This window comes from Lissotriton helveticus, chromosome 1_2 (genome assembly GCF_964261635.1).
Source record: "Lissotriton helveticus chromosome 1_2, aLisHel1.1, whole genome shotgun sequence".
Taxonomy (NCBI): Eukaryota; Metazoa; Chordata; class Amphibia; order Caudata; family Salamandridae; genus Lissotriton; species Lissotriton helveticus.
This window is the reverse complement of record NC_136058.1, coordinates 451,102,596-451,119,526: the sequence shown is the minus strand read 5'-3', so window position 1 is coordinate 451,119,526 and position 16,931 is coordinate 451,102,596. Positions and strand designations below refer to the sequence as shown.

Here is a 16,931-nt window from a genome sequence, read left to right as displayed (position 1 = left end):
GTTATCGTCAGAGCTGGTCGTGATGCGGATGGTGTTCTTATGGACGATGGCGATGCCTCCTCCTTTTTGGTTGGTGCGGTCTTTTCGGATGATCTTGTAGCCGTCCGGGATGGCTACGGCGATGTCGGGTGCTGATGAGGCGTTCATCCAGGTTTCTGTAAGGAATGCGACATCTGGCGATGTGGTGTCAAGTAGGTTCCAAAGTTCAGTGGCGTGACTATGGACCGAGTGGGTGTTGAGCAGGATGCAATTTAGGTAGTTAGTGTCGGAGTTCTGTTTGGGGTTTGTGGATTTAGTGTGGGTCCTGATGCAGTCGAACTTGCAGGAGTGGCAGGTATTGCAACAGTAGAGAAAATATTGGATAGCGTAGGGGTTAAAACTACTGTTCCCACTGCAGTGAAATGTAAATGTAAATGTAGAGTATTTATATAGTGTAATTCTACCCGGAGGCCTCGTAGCGCTGTATTCATACCGCTGTGGAACCCATCCTGGCTTTCCTGTGAAATGTCCACTCCTGGGCACCCCCAAGGTGAAGCCAGGTATCCACAGCGCTGCTGGGGCCGTTGTGGAGATTAAGCAAGCTATTGCCCAGAGTCACAGAGTGTGACCCATGATTAGACTAGGCCCGAGGTGAGAATTATCAGGTCCGAGGAAATTGTGTTTAAGAGCCGCTGAGGCGGGAATGGAACCCTGGTCCCGGGCCAGACCTCTGCATCAGGGTCTGTCGCTCTAACCATTGATATTTACAACAAGGGGTGGTGAAGGACAGAGTCTCTGAATTAAGCAGAAAGCTCTCACCCAGTCAAAAGATCAGGGCTAGATCCAACACCGTTTTTTAGCTCACTGCACCATCCCAGTTTCAGAACCTGGCTGTATGCAAATTAGTCTGTTCCTGTTCCAGTGCATGATGGGAACAGGGCAAACCAAACTACAAAAGCCAATTCTTACACTGGGAAGGAAACAAGCTCCCGGGGACCGGTTTCTGGCATTACAGCCGTCTTCGGCCCGGTTTGCTTGAATCCTGATGGTGCAATGAGCAAGGGTCTCACATCTGAGAATACCCTTCCACGCTTAGGGTGGACAAAAATATTTACAACAAGGGGTGGTGAAGGACAGAGTCTCTGAATTAAGCAGAAAGCTCTCACCCAGTGAAAAGATCAGGGCTAGATCCAACACCGTTTTTTAGCTCACTGCACCATCCCAGTTTCAGAACCTGGCTGTATGCAAATTAGTCTGTTCCTGTTCCAGTGCATGATGGGAACAGGGCAAACCAAACTACAAAAGCCAATTCTTACACTGGGAAGGAAACAAGCTCCCGGGGACCGGTTTCTGGCATTACAGCCGTCTTCGGCCCGGTTTGCTTGAATCCTGATGGTGCAATGAGCAAGGGTCTCACATCTGAGAATACCCTTCCACGCTTAGGGTGGACAAAAATATTTACAACAAGGGGTGGTGAAGGACAGAGTCTCTGAATTAAGCAGAAAGCTCTCACCCAGTCAAAAGATCAGGGCTAGATCCAACACCGTTTTTTAGCTCACTGCACCATCCCAGTTTCAGAACCTGGCTGTATGCAAATTAGTCTGTTCCTGTTCCAGTGCATGATGGGAACAGGGCAAACCAAACTACAAAAGCCAATTCTTACACTGGGAAGGAAACAAGCTCCCGGGGACCGGTTTCTGGCATTACAGCCGTCTTCGGCCCGGTTTGCTTGAATCCTGATGGTGCAATGAGCAAGGGTCTCACATCTGAGAATACCCTTCCACGCTTAGGGTGGACAAAAATATTTACAACAAGGGGTGGTGAAGGACAGAGTCTCTGAATTAAGCAGAAAGCTCTCACCCAGTCAAAAGATCAGGGCTAGATCCAACACCGTTTTTTAGCTCACTGCACCATCCCAGTTTCAGAACCTGGCTGTATGCAAATTAGTCTGTTCCTGTTCCAGTGCATGATGGGAACAGGGCAAACCAAACTACAAAAGCCAATTCTTACACTGGGAAGGAACAAGCTCCCGGGGACCGGTTTCTGGCATTACAGCCGTCTTCGGCCCGGTTTGCTTGAATCCTGATGGTGCAATGAGCAAGGGTCTCACATCTGAGAATACCCTTCCACGCTTAGGGTGGACAAAAATATTTACAACAAGGGGTGGTGAAGGACAGAGTCTCTGAATTAAGCAGAAAGCTCTCACCCAGTCAAAAGATCAGGGCTAGATCCAACCCCGTTTTTTAGCTCACTGCACCATCCCAGTTTCAGAACCTGGCTATATGCAAATTAGTCTGTTCCTGTTCCAGTGCATGATGGGAACAGGGCAAACCAAACTACAAAAGCCAATTCTTACACTGGGAAGGAAACAAGCTCCCGGGGACCGGTTTCTGGCATTACAGCCGTCTTCGGCCCGGTTTGCTTGAATCCTGATGGTGCAATGAGCAAGGGTCTCACATCTGAGAATACCCTTCCACGCTTAGGGTGGACAAAAATATTTACAACAAGGGGTGGTGAAGGACAGAGTCTCTGAATTAAGCAGAAAGCTCTCACCCAGTCAAAAGATCAGGGCTAGATCCAACACCGTTTTTTAGCTCACTGCACCATCCCAGTTTCAGAACCTGGCTGTATGCAAATTAGTCTGTTCCTGTTCCAGTGCATGATGGGAACAGGGCAAACCAAACTACAAAAGCCAATTCTTACACTGGGAAGGTAACAAGCTCCCGGGGACCGGTTTCTGGCATTACAGCCGTCTTCGGCCCGGTTTGCTTGAATCCTGATGGTGCAATGAGCAAGGGTCTCACATCTGAGAATACCCTTCCACGCTTAGGGTGGACAAAAATATTTACAACAAGGGGTGGTGAAGGACAGAGTCTCTGAATTAAGCAGAAAGCTCTCACCCAGTCAAAAGATCAGGGCTAGATCCAACACCGTTTTTTAGCTCACTGCACCATCCCAGTTTCAGAACCTGGCTGTATGCAAATTAGTCTGTTCCTGTTCCAGTGCATGATGGGAACAGGGCAAACCAAACTACAAAAGCCAATTCTTACACTGGGAAGGAAACAAGCTCCCGGGGACCGGTTTCTGGCATTACAGCCGTCTTCGGCCCGGTTTGCTTGAATCCTGATGGTGCAATGAGCAAGGGTCTCACATCTGAGAATACCCTTCCACGCTTAGGGTGGACAAAAATATTTACAACAAGGGGTGGTGAAGGACAGAGTCTCTGAATTAAGCAGAAAGCTCTCACCCAGTCAAAAGATCAGGGCTAGATCCAACACCGTTTTTTAGCTCACTGCACCATCCCAGTTTCAGAACCTGGCTGTATGCAAATTAGTCTGTTCCTGTTCCAGTGCATGATGGGAACAGGGCAAACCAAACTACAAAAGCCAATTCTTACACTGGGAAGGAAACAAGCTCCCGGGGACCGGTTTCTGGCATTACAGCCGTCTTCGGCCCGGTTTGCTTGAATCCTGATGGTGCAATGAGCAAGGGTCTCACATCTGAGAATACCCTTCCACGCTTAGGGTGGACAAAAATATTTACAACAAGGGGTGGTGAAGGACAGAGTCTCTGAATTAAGCAGAAAGCTCTCACCCAGTCAAAAGATCAGGGCTAGATCCAACACCGTTTTTTAGCTCACTGCACCATCCCAGTTTCAGAACCTGGCTGTATGCAAATTAGTCTGTTCCTGTTCCAGTGCATGATGGGAACAGGGCAAACCAAACTACAAAAGCCAATTCTTACACTGGGAAGGAAACAAGCTCCCGGGGACCGGTTTCTGGCATTACAGCCGTCTTCGGCCCGGTTTGCTTGAATCCTGATGGTGCAATGAGCAAGGGTCTCACATCTGAGAATACCCTTCCACGCTTAAGGTGGACAAAAATATTTACAACAAGGGGTGGTGAAGGACAGAGTCTCTGAATTAAGCAGAAAGCTCTCACCCAGTCAAAAGATCAGGGCTAGATCCAACACCGTTTTTTAGCTCACTGCACCATCCCAGTTTCAGAACCTGGCTGTATGCAAATTAGTCTGTTCCTGTTCCAGTGCATGATGGGAACAGGGCAAACCAAACTACAAAAGCCAATTCTTACACTGGGAAGGAAACAAGCTCCCGGGGACCGGTTTCTGGCATTACAGCCGTCTTCGGCCCGGTTTATTTATTTATATGCTTCTATAGCGCCTGAATAGACCCCCGAAGGGGTATCTCCGCGCTTTGCCATACAAAGGAGACCAGCTACTCTGCCCATAGACATTTATAGTGAGTGGTGGGAGGGGAGTGAATTAGATGCTGGAAAAAAGGTACGTTTTCAGGGTTTGCTTGAATCCTGATGGTGCAATGAGCAAGGGTCTCACATCTGAGAATACCCTTCCACGCTTAGGGTGGACAAAAATATTTACAACAAGGGGTGGTGAAGGACAGAGTCTCTGAATTAAGCAGAAACCTCTCACCCAGTCAAAAGATCAGGGCTAGATCCAACACCGTTTTTTAGCTCACTGCACCATCCCAGTTTCAGAACCTGGCTGTATGAGTGGTCTGTTTAACTCAGACACTCTGTTCATCACCACCCCCTTTTCTAAATCGTTTTTGGCCACTATAGGTGTGGCAGGGTATACTCAGACATGAGTCCCTTTCTCACTGCTCCATCAGGATTCAAGCAAGCCGGGCCGAAGAAGGCTGAAATGCCAGAAACCGGTCCCCGGTAGCTTGTCTCCTTTCTGGCGAAGAATTGGCTTGGTAGTTTAGTCTGCCCTGTTCCCATGATGCACTGGGCCAGGGACAGACTGATTTGCATATAGCCAGGTTCTGAGCTGGGATGGGGCAGTGAGATAAATAACGGTGATGGATCAAGCCCTGATCTTTGGACTGGGTAAGAGTGGTCTGTTTAACTCAGACACTCTGTTCATCACCACCCCCTTTTCTAAATCGTTTTTGGCCACTATAGGTGTGGCAGGGTATACTCAGACATGAGTCCCTTTCTCACTGCTCCATCAGGATTCAAGCAAGCCGGGCCGAAGAAGGCTGAAATGCCAGAAACCGGTCCCCGGTAGCTTGTCTCCTTTCTGGCGAAGAATTGGCTTGGTAGTTTAGTCTGCCCTGTTCCCATGATGCACTGGGCCAGGGACAGACTGATTTGCATATAGCCAGGTTCTGAGCTGGGATGGGGCAGTGAGATAAATAACGGTGATGGATCATCCCCTGATCTTTGGACTGGGTAAGAGTGGTCTGTTTAACTCAGACACTCTGTTCATCACCACCCCCTTTTCTAAATCGTTTTTGGCCACTATAGGTGTGGCAGGGTATACTCAGACATGAGTCCCTTTCTCACTGCTCCATCAGGATTCAAGCAAGCCGGGCCGAAGAAGGCTGAAATGCCAGAAACCGGTCCCCGGTAGCTTGTCTCCTTTCTGGCGAAGAATTGGCTTGGTAGTTTAGTCTGCCCTGTTCCCATGATGCACTGGGCCAGGGACAGACTGATTTGCATATAGCCAGGTTCTGAGCTGGGATGGGGCAGTGAGATAAATAACGGTGATGGATCAAGCCCTGATCTTTGGACTGGGTAAGAGTGGTCTGTTTAACTCAGACACTCTGTTCATCACCACCCCCTTTTCTAAATCGTTTTTGGCCACTATAGGTGTGGCAGGGTATACTCAGACATGAGTCCCTTTCTCACTGCTCCATCAGGATTCAAGCAAGCCGGGCCGAAGAAGGCTGAAATGCCAGAAACCGGTCCCCGGTAGCTTGTCTCCTTTCTGGCGAAGAATTGGCTTGGTAGTTTAGTCTGCCATGTTCCCATGATGCACTGGGCCAGGGACAGACTGATTTGCATATAGCCAGGTTCTGAGCTGGGATGGGGCAGTGAGATAAATAACGGTGATGGATCAAGCCCTGATCTTTGGACTGGGTAAGAGTGGTCTGTTTAACTCAGACACTCTGTTCATCACCACCCCCTTTTCTAAATCGCTCTAACCATTGAGGCACGCTTCTTCCAGTGAGTGGAACAGTAGGAAAAATATTGGATAGCGTAACTGTAAAAATTACTATTCCCCCTCCAATGAGTGCAACAGTAGGGTAAGTGTTGGAGGGCGTAGGGGTTAAAACTACTATTCCCACTCCAGTGACTGCAACAGTAGGGTAAATATTGGATAGCGTAACTATAAAAATTACTATTCCCACTCCAATGAGTGCAACAGTAGGGAAAGTGTAGGATAGCGCAGAGGTTAAAATGACTATTCCCACTCCAGTGAGTGCAACAGTAGGGAAATTGTTGGATAGCGTAGGCGTTAAAGTTACTATTCCCACTCCAGTAAGTGCAACATTAGGGTAAATATTGGATAGCGTAATTGTAAAAATTACAATTCCCACTCCAGTGAGTGCAACAGTAGGGAAATTGTTGGATAGCGTAGGCGTTAAAATTACTATTCCCACTCCAGTGAGTGCAACAGTAGGGTAAATATTGGATAGCATAATTGTAAAAATGACAATTCCCACTCCAGTGAGTGCAACAGTAGGGAAAGTGTTGGATAGCGTAGGGGTTAAAATTACTATTCCCACTCCAGTAAGAGAAAAAGTAGGAATAGTGTTGGATGGCATATGTGTTAAAATTACTATTCCCACTCCAGTGAGTGCAACAGTAGGGAAAGTTTTGGATGGCATATGTGTTAAAATTACTATTCTCACTCCAGCAAATGCAACAGTAAGGAAAGTGTTGGATAGCGTAGGGGTTAAGATGACTATTCCCACTACAGTAAGTGAAATAGTAGGGAAAGTATTGGATAGCGTATGTTTTAAAATTACTATTCCCACTCCAGCAAGTGCAACAGTAGGGAAAGTGTTGGATAGCATAGGGGTTAAAATTACTATTCCTACTCCAGTGAGTGCAGCAGTAGGGAAAGTGTTGCATAGCGTAGGGGTCAAAATTACTATTCTCACTCCTTAGAGTGCAACAGTAGGGAAAGTGTTCGGATAGCATAGGGGTTAAAATTACTATTCCCACTCCAGTGAGTGCAACAGTAGGGAAAGTGTTGGATAGCGTAGGGGTTAAAATACTATTCCCACTCCAGAGAGTGCAATAGTAGGGAAAATGTTGGATAGCGTAGAAATAATATATTACTATTCCCACTCCCATAAATGCAACAGTAGAGAAAGTGTGGGATAGCATAGGGGTAAAAATTACTACACCCACTCCAGTGTAACAGTAGGGAAAGTGGTGGATAGCATAGGTGTTCATTTTAGGCACTTATAATTTAAATATTTTAATAGAAATAACATTTGAAAAAGTTCATTAAAAGAATTATTAATAAATATCAATACAAATAAAGAAATGTTTATGTAATTAACAATAAATTAAATCTCACCCTATTCCCCTATAAATACACTACACACTACACATAAAAAGAACATTATTTTAATTATAAATTAATTAAAAATAATGAAAAATTAGTAATTAATTAATAATAATTTCACATTAATTATTTAAAAATAATAATGACTTATTTATAATATATTACTTCCAAATATATTCCCCTATAAACTAACAACACACTACACATAAAAAATAACACAATTATTTTGTATCAATTGATAAAAAAATATTACCAATTAATAATTATTTAACAATAATTAATTAATAAATAATAATTAATTAAAATAAATAATTAATTATAATACATTAGTTCCCACCCTATTCCCCTATAAACACACAACACGCTACACATACAAAATTAACAAAATAATATAATTAACGATTAATCAATTAATAAAAATGAATTACCAATTATTAATTAATACACAATAATGCAATTATCAATAACCATAAATAAAACTAATAGCACATTATGTATTATTAATATACGTATTAATTAATAAAGTCATAAAAGCTAATGGCCAATTATTAATTACCAATACATTAATAATAAATACAAATTAAATAAAAATATTAATTATATAATTAAAGTACTTCCCACCCTATTACCCTATAAAGCCATAAACCGCAACAGACCTAAAACACAATTTCTCATTAAAATTAATTTATATTTAATAAAAATGTCTATTTAATATAATTTAATTACTTCCCACCCTATTCCCCTATAAACCCACAACCCGCTCTAATACTAAAATACAAATGATTATTAAAATTAATTTATATTTAATAAAAATTATTATTTTATTTAATATAATTACATTTCTTCTCACCATCTTCCCCTATAAACCCACAACCCGCTCTAATACTAAAACACAAAATGTTATTAAAATTAATTTATATTTAATGAAAATGATTTTTTAATTTAATATAATTAATATAATTAAATTACTTCTCACCCTATTCCCCTGTAAACCCACAACCCGCTCTAATACTAAAATGCAAAATCTGCCTAAAAATATTTTAATATTTTCTAAACATTTCATACATATATTTAAAAATAAATAAAATACATTACAAAAATATTAAACATACATATAAAATACATACTTAAATACATAACACTAATATAAATCTTGATATTATTTACAACTATATTTTTGCTAACAATATTACTTACATCAATATTAAATAAAACAAAATTACTTACCTTAAGGTCGATATTCTGGTCACCGATATTCTTGCTGTCGATATTCTGTACCTACGATATAAAAAACTTGATATTAAGGTAGGTTGATATTACAACATCGATATATTGACTGTGCACCACTTTTTTTGGGCCAGGTGTGGGATATTACATACCAAGTGGTGTCAGAGAGATTATAACCTTCTCTACAAGGGTCATCTGCTTTACAATGAATTTCAATACGAGGAGAGAATCTAAAAAGCAGCGGCAGGCATGGAGTGAGAGGAGATAATGCAGATTGTCACTAACGTTATGGAACAGCACACAACTTTAGAGGCTATGTAGATACAAGGGAGACACCTGAAATGGGCTCTCCACCTCACATGAATCCAGTACAGGAAAGCGCCTTTACACACAGACCAAGCTTCCTTATTTATTATTATTGATTTTTTTGGGGAGATTTGTAAAGCGCACAAATACCCTGGGGTGTCTCGGTGCTACGGACTGCAGTAGGATGGAGATCTTATTGATTGAAGAGTCAGGTTTTTATCAGCCTTCTAAAAGTAAGCAAAGACTGACAGGATCTGACCTCCAGCGGGATAGTATTCCAGAGTTTACCCGTGGAGACCACAAATCTTCTGTCGCCCCAAGAAGCTGTTTTAGGGTGTGGCACATTTAGCTGAAGAGTATGTGAATCTTTGGGGGATATATTAGAAATTTGGATCTGTTTTGTGAGATGCTTTAAAGGCAATGCAAATTGTCTTGAACTTTATCCGATTCTTTACTGACACCAGTTATAATTCTTGACAATGTGGGAAATGGACTTGAATTTAGGGGTTCCTGATAAAATTCTAGCAGCTGCATTCTGAACTGTTTGAAGTTTTTGAATGACCTTCTTTTGCACATTCGCAAACAGTCCATTGCAGTAATCTATGGGAGACATAACTAAGGTGCTGACTAGAGCGTTCAGAGGAAGAAATGGCAGAAGTTTTTTAATCATGCGTAATGTGTGAAACGATGCTGAGGCTACCGAATTAGCATGTGGAAGAAAAGTCAGTCTATCATCAAATGTAACACCCAGATTCCTAACCTTGGTTACTGGAGTTGGTAGGTGCCCATGGAGGGGGGCCACCAGGTTTGAGACCAGCAGAGGAGTAGTTTACCGAAGAGCATGACCTCTGTTTTTTCAGAGTTTAATTTGAGGCAGTTGCTGGCCATCCAGCTACAGATGGTGAGAATGCCTTCCTAAAAGTTAGCTGCAACCCTTTCTCCGTTGTTGTTCATAGCCAGCACCAGTTGAGTATCGTCGGCGTAGGAAGTAAGGCCCATCCCATGAGCCTTGATGACTTTGGCTAGGTCCGACACATAGATATTAAAAAGAGTCGGACTCAGGGATGAGCCTTGAGGGACCCCACATGGTAGGGCCAATTGGGCAGAGTGGAAATTGCCTAAGTTTACCGACTGAGTGCGATTGGTGAGAAAGGATTGCAGCAGTTCTCTGGCCTTGTGTTGGATGCCCATACAAGTGACACGATCGATCAAGATAGTATGATCGACCATGTCAAAGGCCGCTGAGAGGTCCAGCAGGATGAGTATTGCTGTTCCTCCCTGGTCCAGGATAATTCTAATGTCTTCCGACGCCTTAATTAAAGCGGTCTCTGTTCCATGGCCTTTGCGGAACCCAAATTGAGTGTCATCTAAGAGATGATGGTCTTCTATATACTTGGAAAGTTGAATATTCATGAGTTGCTCTACACCTTTAGCTGTGAAAGGTAGGCTAGTTACAGGCCTATAGTTTTTGGTAACAACTGGGTCCAGGTTGGGTTTTTTAATAGAGGTTTTAAGATTGTCTTCTTCCAGGTGGTGGATAGGTTCCAGAGGAGAACATTACATAAAAATTTTTGGATAAAACAGCAGCCACCTGCTCAGCAACTGGTGTGAGTGCGTCCTGTGGTCAAGGGTCATTTGCTGACCCTGACTTTATAGAGGACATTGTATTAAGAATTTATTTCTTCTGCTGTTATGTTTTCAAATTGCTTCAAACAATGTTCTGGGGTACTGTTGATCAGAGGTTGATCGGCCAACTTGGTGTGAGATGCAAATTCCGAATAGATGTTGTTAACTTTATTATAGAAATAATCTGCTAAGGAGTTACATAGTGACTGGGAGGGTGTTGTAGCAGCGGTAGGTCTGTGACCTGATAGCTTAGAGACTACTTGATAGAGCTTTTTATTGGAGTGTTTTGCCTATTCTATTTGGGTTACATAGTATTCACTTTTTTCCTGTGCAATAATGCGTTTATATTTGGCAAGCTCATCTTTGTAGAGGAATTTTTCTTCGCTGGTGTAGGATTTCAGCCATTGCCTTTCCCGATTTCTGCATACTTTCTTTTGTTCCCTTAGGGTTTCAGTGAACCATGGGGCTGACGGGGAGGTTCGATTTTTGGAGAGGGTTTTGCTCGGTGCCAGCAGATTGAAGGCCTTCTGCAGCCAGTTGGTGTAATTGGCCACGGCAGTATTAGAGTCTGGCGAGGCATCTGGTCGAGGGGAGGACAACTGGGTATTGAGGAGATGATTGTCTACCTTTTTTCAAGCTTTAACTACATCTGGCCTATTTATGCTGGCGTTTAGGAAAGGCTTACTGTGGGTTGAAATGTCAAATATGATTGCGTGATGGTCGGTCCACACTAGAGGGAGTATATTTTTTACACGGATATTTTGGTTATTTGTGAAAAGGCCATCCAGCGTGTGACCCGCTGTGTGGGTGACTTTATGAACTCGCTGTGACAGCCCTGCTGCTTCTAGGTCTGCAAGTAGTGACGAGGTGTCCTTATCTAGGTGGTTTTCTAAATGAAAGTTGAAGTCGCCTAGAATAGAGAAGGTATCTTCGGCTACTGTGGATTCTAGGAGGTTACCTAGGCCGGACAGAAACTCTGTTCTCGATCCTGGGGGGCGGTATAGTAGTATCCCCTTAAATGTTTGGGATGGAGTGAGCAGGATCCTGAAGTATAGTGCTTCGCAAATGGAAGAGGGGATAGGATCTATTTTAGTAGTTAGCTGGCTGCGAAAAATTATTGCCAGCCTGCCTCCTTTATTGTGCAGTCTATCTTGGTTTTAAGGCAGAATAGCCCTCGGGCGTAGCCACTACGAGGTCTGGTCCAGATGCAGGGTCTGTCCAAGTCTCTGTTATAAAAAGGACATCGAGTTTATGATCAGTGAGTAGCTCTGCTATCTCATCCTTATGTTTGCCTAAGGAGCGGGCATTGATGGTGGGAAGGCACTTATAAATATGCTCAATACATCTAGAAAAATGATGTAAAAATAACCCTTGACACAAACCTTAAGGAGGTGGGCAATTCACAGGCATGTGCGCACAACACCACTAGACATAACATCTAATCCCGGCTTTACCACTTTACCTAAATATGCTGAAAATAGACACCAAATGTTACTTCTCGACAGTGCCACTATACAGGTCATTATCCAGGGATTGTAGTCCCTCTGCCTCTCCATCATAATCTCCAACACCCCAAGTGTGGTTTACTGCACTACGAAACTGGACAACCAGGAGACTCTGTGTTTATTCCTGACCTACAATGTGTGAAATAGTGAGCTTCAGGAATCACTAACTAAATGTATGCCTTTCCCCCATTTATGTCCAAGATCAGGGGTATATACAACCATTCTAAAGTTGTAAGTAAAACTGTGCTTTTTAAAATGGACCCAGACTGTGGTGATGCGTCTTTAACTAATGATTCCTTCCAGCGGCTCCTGGAATGTTGTTGTTGATGCGTTGCCAGGTTGTTACCGGCAGTTACATTCCTGGTGCAGTTGGGTGAGTGGTGAATAAATCTTACTCTTAGCCTACCGATGACACGAGAGTTTGATTACCACATAGACATTGCCTCTGGGTGGTACACATTGCTTTTGGGATGAACAAGATGATATCTTAAATGTGTTTATTGAATGGTTGAATGCCAGATCAGTAGATGTACAATTCTGTGTGTCCAGTAGCCAGTCATCTATCACATTTTTGGATGTAGCAGTCTTTGGCCACAATGGCAGATTATGAACTACCATCAACGAGCCTTCTCTGGCGCTGCACAAAATATTTGGAACTCTCTCCCACCGGAAATTCATAGAATCTCCTCCAAGGATGCTTTCAAGTTGGAAGCAAAAAGATTCCTCATGAATAAGTTCTTACCTTATCACGACGGACCCTAATCGCTCTGTAAATACTACAGCATTGGTTGATAATTCTGTTTGTTACAATTGTATTTGCCCCGCTTACATCATTATGTATCATCACTCCCTTGATGTCATTTTATCTTTGATGAGCCCACTCTACGTTAACCCTGAATTAGATAGGATCTGTTATGTTTGCTCTATGTGATTTTATGCTTATTAGTTTCACCATTTTAGTCTTGTTGTGATCTGTTTCCTTCCTCTCCCTCTAACTGTAAAGCGCTCTGATATCCTTCGGGATCAAGTTTGCGCTATATAAAACTTTATAACTAAAGAAATAAAGTGTTTACCAAATCAAGGGTTAGGAACAATGCCCTACATTATACAAGTCATCATCCACACAGTTTACATGACAATTTGCCTTCGGGCCAATTTCTCCGAATAAGACGGAATTGCTCAGGTAAAAGTGATTATTTCATGAATGCAGAAATTCTTGTGCACAAATTAAAGGAACGCGGATACCCAAACAAGTTGCTGAAAATACGATGAAACATGCTTGGTGGACTCCAAGAGAGACCCTTCTGGAAAATAGACCAGCAAATGACAAGTTAGAACGCATGGTATGCATCTCCACATTTTGTTCAAAGACTACCTGTAGGAAAGTGGGTTTCTGTTATAGTAACCCCCCAATTTTTGACAGACCACTGATTCAATTTGACTTGATGTGCCCTGGTACCCTGTCATTCACCTCCTCTGCATCCCTGGACAGGCCTCACCTCCTCTGTACCCCTGGACAGGCCTCTCCGCCTCTGAACCCTTGGACAGGCCTTTCCTCCTCTGCACCCCTGGACATGCCTCACCTCCTCTGCACCCGTAGAAAGCCTCACCTCCTCTGGACCCCTGGACAGGCCTCACCTCCTCTGAACCCCTGAACAGGCATCTCCTCCTCTGCACCACTGGACAGGCCTCACCTCCTCTGCACCCCTGGACAGGCCTTTCCTCCTCTGCTCCTCTGGACAGGCCTCTCCTCCTCTGCCCCTCCTCTGGACAGGCCTCTCATTCTCTGCCCCCCTGGACAGGCCTCTCCTCCTCTGCTTCTTCAGACAGGCCTCACCTCCTCTGCCCCCTGGACAAGCCTCTCTTCCTCTGTATCCCTGGGCAGGCCTCACCTCCTCTGCACCCCTGGACAGGCCTCTCCTCCTCTGCCCCTCCTCTGGACAGGCCTCACTTCTTCTGCAACCCTGGAAAGCCTCACCTTCTCTGCACCCCTGGACAGGCCTCACCTCCTCTGCACCCCTGGACAGGCCTCTCCTCCTCTGCACCGCTGGACAGGCCTCTCCTCCCCTGCACTCCTGGGCAGGCCTTTCCTCCTCTGCCCCTCCTCTGGACAGGCCTCTCCTCCTCTGCCCCTCCTCTGGACAGGCCTCTCCTCCTCTGCACTCCTGGACAGGCCTCTCCTCCTATTCCCCTCCTCTGGACAGGCCTCTCCTCCTCTGCCCCTCCTCTGGACAGGCCTCACCTCCTCTGCACCCGTGGACAGGCCTCTTCTCCTCTGCCCCTGGACAGGCCTCTCCTCCTCTGCACCCCTGGACAGGCCTCCTCTCCTCTGCACCCCTAGACAGGCCTCTCCTCCTCTGCAACCCTGGACAGGCCTCTCCTCCTCTGCACTCCTGGACAGGCCTCTCCTCCTCTGCCCCTCCTCTAGACAGGCCTCTCCTCCTATGCCCCTCCTCTGGACATGCCTCTCCTCCTCTGCACTCCTGGACAGGCCTCTCCTCCTCTGCCCCTCCTCTGGACAGGCCTCACCTCCTCTGCACCCCTGGACAGGCCTCTCCTCCTCTGCACCCCTGGGCAGGCCTCTCCTCCTCTGCACCCCTGGGAAGGCCTCTCCTCCTCAGCCCCTGGACAGGCCTCTCCTCCTCTGCACCCATGGACAGGCCTCACCTCCTCTGCACCCCTGGACAGGCCTCTCCTCCTCTGCACACCTGGACAGGCCTCTCCTCCTATGCCCCTCCTCTGGACATGCCTCTCCTCCTCTGCACTCCTGGACAGGCCTCTCCTCCTCTGCCCCTCCTCTGGACAGGCCTCTCCTCCTCTGCCCCTCCTCTGGACAGGCCTCACCTCCTCTGCCCCTCCTCTGGACAGGCCTCACCTCCTCTGCACCCCTGGACAGGCCTCTCCTCCTCTGCACCCCTAGACAGGCCTCACCTCCTCTGCACCCTTGGACAGAGCTCACCTCCTCTGCACCCCCAGGCCTCACCTCTTCTCCCCCCCCTGACAGGCCTCTCCTCCTCTGCCCCCCTGGACAGGCCTCACCTCCTCTGCACCCCTGGACAGGCCTCACCTCCTCTGCCCCTGGACAGGCCTCCCCTCCTCTGCACCCCTGGACAGGCCTCACCTCCTCTGCCCCTGGACAGGCCTCTCCTCCTCTGCCCATGGACAGGCCTCTCCTCCTCTGCACCCCTGGACAGGCCTAACCTCCTCTGCCCCTGGACAGGCCTCTCCTCCTCTGCCCCTGGACAGGCCTCTCCTCCTCTGCCCCTGGACAGGCCTCTCCTCCTCTGCACCCCTGGACAGGCCTCTCCTCCTATGCCCCTCCTCTGGACATGCCTCTCCTCCTCTGCACCCATGGACAGGCCTCACCTCCTCTGCACCCCTGGACAGGCCTCTCCTCCTCTGCACACCTGGACAGGCCTCTCCTCCTATGCCCCTCCTCTGGACATGCCTCTCCTCCTCTGCACTCCTGGACAGGCCTCTCCTCCTCTGCCCCTCCTCTGGACAGGCCTCTCCTCCTCTGCCCCTCCTCTGGACAGGCCTCACCTCCTCTGCCCCTCCTCTGGACAGGCCTCACCTCCTCTGCACCCCTGGACAGGCCTCTCCTCCTCTGCACCCCTAGACAGGCCTCACCTCCTCTGCACCCTTGGACAGAGCTCACCTCCTCTGCACCCCCAGGCCTCACCTCTTCTCCCCCCCCTGACAGGCCTCTCCTCCTCTGCCCCCCTGGACAGGCCTCACCTCCTCTGCACCCCTGGACAGGCCTCACCTCCTCTGCCCCTGGACAGGCCTCCCCTCCTCTGCACCCCTGGACAGGCCTCACCTCCTCTGCCCCTGGACAGGCCTCTCCTCCTCTGCCCATGGACAGGCCTCTCCTCCTCTGCACCCCTGGACAGGCCTCACCTCCTCTGCCCCTGGACAGGCCTCTCCTCCTCTGCCCCTGGACAGGCCTCTCCTCCTCTGCCCCTGGACAGGCCTCTCCTCCTCTGCACCCCTGGACAGGCCTCACTGCCTCTGCTCCTCTGGACAGGCCTCTCCTCCTCTGCACCCCTGGACAGGCCTCACTGCCTCTGCTCCTCTGGACAGGCCTCACCTCCTCTGCACGCTTGGACAGGCCTCACCTCCTCTGCCCCCCTGGACAGGCCTCTCCTCCTCTGCCCCTGGACAGGCCTCTCCTCCTCTGCCCCCCTGGACAGGCCTCTCCTCCTCTGCCCCTGGACAGGCCTCTCCTCCTCTGCACCCCTGGACAGGCCTCACCTCTTCTGCCTCTCCCTTGGACAGGCCTCGCCTCCTCTGCACCCCTGGACAGACCTCTATTCCTCTGCACCCCTGGACAGGCCTCTCCTCCTCTGCACCCTTGGGCAGGCCTCATCTCCTCCGCTCCCCACTCAGGCTCATCACCATGAATGCCAGGAAGGGGGGGGGGGGGCATCTGATCCATGGATTAATAAATTGCAGCCAAGTGAGTTGGCAGGTCTCCTACCTGAGCAGAAACCTGTCCAGGCCCTCTCCTCCTCCTGGGGGGCTGATGGGGGTCCGTAGATGGAGGTATCTGCCCACCAGACAGGGCTCCTTCCTTCTCTGCTGCAGGCTGAACACACCAGGAGAGGCCGGAAGTGGTGTCAGCACCGCTGCTTGTGCTGTCTCTGCCACCGCTGACCCGGAAAAGGAAACCCTTCTCCCTTTCAGCCGATGTACAGTTCAGTGTTTCATCAGCAGACGAGGAGCGCCCTCTGGTGGCTGCTGATGGAACCACCGCCTCCAGTCTTTAAAAGTGAATTGGAAATGACATCCTGAATTTCATTAAATACATGAAAATGTAAGAAAACTGCCGTAATTAAACTACTCAACGTTTTTCTGTTTTTCTATTTTTCCTGTTTCTGTGGGTAATTCTTTATATTTGATAGGACTGTGTATATTCAAACAACTTTCCAACGATTTGCCCCA

At 47.1% G+C, this 16,931-nt stretch overlaps 1 long non-coding RNA gene across 1 annotated transcript in view; it reads right to left on the bottom strand.

Annotated features, from left to right (window-relative positions):
- The window catches only part of LOC144807705 (uncharacterized), a 74,828-nt gene extending 58,274 nt beyond the window's left edge, over positions 1-16,554 (bottom strand). Inside the window, exons 1-2 of the long non-coding RNA XR_013606388.1 lie at positions 16,468-16,554; positions 8,551-8,601 (exon numbers count right to left, since the gene is read on the bottom strand). This is a non-coding gene — a long non-coding RNA (uncharacterized LOC144807705). The remainder of the gene's footprint in view (positions 1-8,550; positions 8,602-16,467) is intronic.
- Between the last annotated feature and the right edge of the window lie 377 nt (positions 16,555-16,931).